We start from the raw sequence: 3,059 nt of genomic DNA, 5'->3' as shown, positions 1-3,059 counted from the left end.
TTTTATTCCTTGCTTTTTGCTCCTGTTTAGTAATAAATAATTTACCTAGCCTCTGTTTTTGTTTTGTTTTCTGTGTTTAATTAGTGTTTGTGCCAAGTAGAACCGCTGGGAAGACTTGGGGAAAGTCTTGTTATCTTGCTGTAAACAACAGAAACTTTAGCGCTCACGAGAACTGCTGCCATTTTTATTTGGAAAGTGATATTTAGTTAATTATTTTTGCAGATGATTAATAGATAAATTCCTCACTTCCAGCAATTTATTTTAGAATTTTTGGGGTTCCAGATCTTGCGCTAGCTACAGATTACTACAGACTATTCTGTTTTTGACAGATTCTGTTTTTCATGAGTTGTTTGCTTATTTTGATGAATCTATGGCTAGTAAAATAGTTTATAAACCATAGAGAAGTTGGAATACAATATGTTTAACACCAATATAAATAAATAATGAGTTCATTACAGTACCTTGAAGTGGTATTTTGTTTTCTTTCGCTAACGGAGCTCACGAGATTTTCTACTTTAAGTTTTGTGTTGTGATGTTTTCAAGTTTTGGGTAAAGATTTGATGGATTATGGAACAAGGAGTGGCAAGAGCCTAAGATTAGGGATGACCATGGCACCCCCAAGATAATCTAAGGACACCTAAAAGCCAAAGCTTGGGGATGCCCCGGAAGGCATCCCCTCTTTCGTCTACTTCTATCGGTAACTTTACTTGGAGCTATATTTTTATTCACCAAATGATATGTGTTTTGCTTGGAGTGTCTTGTATGATTTGAGTCTTTGATTTTTAGTTTACCACAATCATCCTTGCTGTACACACCTTTTGAGAGATCCATACATGATTTGGAATTTGTTACAATACTCTATGTGCTTCGCTTATATCATTTGAGTTATATAGTTTTGCTCTAGTACTTCACTTATATTTTTTAGAGCACGGTGGTGGAATTGTTTTATAGAAACTATTGATCTCTAATGCTTCACTTAGATTATTTTGAGAGTCTTAAATAGCATGGTAATTTTCTTAAATAATCCTAATACGCTTGGTATTCTAGAATAGTAAAAACTTTCTTATGAGTGTGTTGAATGCTATGAGAAGTTTGATGCTTGATAATTGTTTTGAGATATCAAGATGGTGATATTAAAGTTGCGCTAGTTGAGTAGTTTTTAATTTGAAAAATACTTGTGTTAAAGTTTGTGATTCCCGTAGCATGCACGTATGGTGAACCGTTATGTGATGAAGTCGGAGCATGATTTATTTTTTGATTGTCTTCCTTATGAGTGGCGGTCGGGGACGAGCGATGGCCTTTTCCTACCAATCTATCCCCCTAGGAGCATGCGCGTAATACTTTGCTTTAATAACTTGTAGATTTTTGCAATAAGTATATGAGTTCTTTATGACTAATGTTGAGTCCATGGATTATACACACTTTTCTTCCTTCCACCATTGCTAGCCTCTCTAATACCGCGCACCTTTCGCCGGTATCATACACCCACCATATAGCTTCCTCAAAACAGCCACCATACCTACCTATTATGGTATTTCCATAGCCATTCCGAGATATATTGCCATGCAACTTTCCACCGTTTCGTTTATTATGACACACTCCATCATTGTCATATTGCTTAGCATGATCATGTAGTTGACATTGTATTTGTGGCAAAGCCACCATTCATAATTCTTTCATACATGTCACTCTTGATTCATTGCATATCCCGGTACACCACCGGAGGCATTCATATAGAGTCATATTTTGTTCTAAGTATCGAGTTGTAATTGTTGAGTTGTAAGAAAATAAAAGTGTGATGATCATCATTATTAGAGCATTGTCCCAGTGAGGAAAGGATGATGGAGACTATGATTCCCCCACAAGTCGGGATGAGACTTCAGACGAAAAATAAAAAAAGGGGAAAGAAAAGAGGCCATAGAAAAAGAGAGAAAAGGCCCAAATAAAAAAATGAGAGAAAAAGTGAGAAGGGACAATGTTACTATCCTTTACCACACTTGTGCTTCAAAGTAGCACCATGATATTCATGATAGAGAGTCTTTCATTTCGTCACTTTCATATACTAGTGGGAATTTTTCATTATAGAACTTGGCTTGTATATTCCAATGATGGGCTTCCTCAAAATGCCCTAGGTCTTCATGAGCAAGCAAGTTGGATGCACACCCACTTAGTTTCTTTTGTTGAGCTTTCATATACTTATAGCTCTAGTGCATCCGTTGCATGGCAATCCCTACTCACCCACATTGATATCTATTGATGGGCATCTCCATAGCCCGTTGATACGCCTAGTTGATGTGAGACTATCTTCTCCCTTTTTCGTCTTCTCCACAACCACCATTCTATTCCACATATAGTGCTATATCCATGGCTCACTCTCATGTATTGCGTGAAGATTGAAAATTTTTGAGAATGTCAAAAGTATGAAACAATTACTTGGCTTGTCATCGGGGTTGTGCATGATTTAAATACTTTGTGTGGTGAAGATAGATCATAGCCAGACTATATGATTTTGTAGGGATAACTTTCTTTGGCCATGTTATTTTGAGAAGACATGATTGCTTTGTTAGTATGCTTGAAGTATTATTATTTTTATGTCAATATTAAACTGTTATCTTGAATCTTTCGGATCTGAATATTCATACCACAATTAAGAAGAATTACATTAAAATTATGCCAAGTAGCACTTCGCATCAAAAATTATCTTTTTTATCATTTACCTACTCGAGGACGAGCAGGAATTAAGCTTGGGGATGCTTGATACGTCTCCAATGTATCTATAATTTTTGATTACTCCATGCTATATTATCTACTCTTTTGGACATTATTGGGCTTTATTATACACTTTTATATTATTTTTGGGACTAACCTATTAACCAAAGGCCCAGCCCAGAATTGTTGTTTTCGCCTATTTTAGGGTTTCGAAGAAAAGGAATATCAAACGGAGTCCAAACGGAATGAAACCTTCGGGAACGTGACTTTTGGAACGAACAAGACCCAGGAGACTTGGACCCTACTTCAAGCAACCCATAGGGAGGCCACGAGGTAGGGGGGTGCGCCTA

The sequence above is a fragment of the Triticum dicoccoides genome, chromosome 1A (assembly GCF_002162155.2).
Source record: "Triticum dicoccoides isolate Atlit2015 ecotype Zavitan chromosome 1A, WEW_v2.0, whole genome shotgun sequence".
NCBI lineage: Eukaryota > Viridiplantae > Streptophyta > Magnoliopsida > Poales > Poaceae > Triticum > Triticum dicoccoides.
This window is presented reverse-complemented; position numbering follows the sequence as displayed.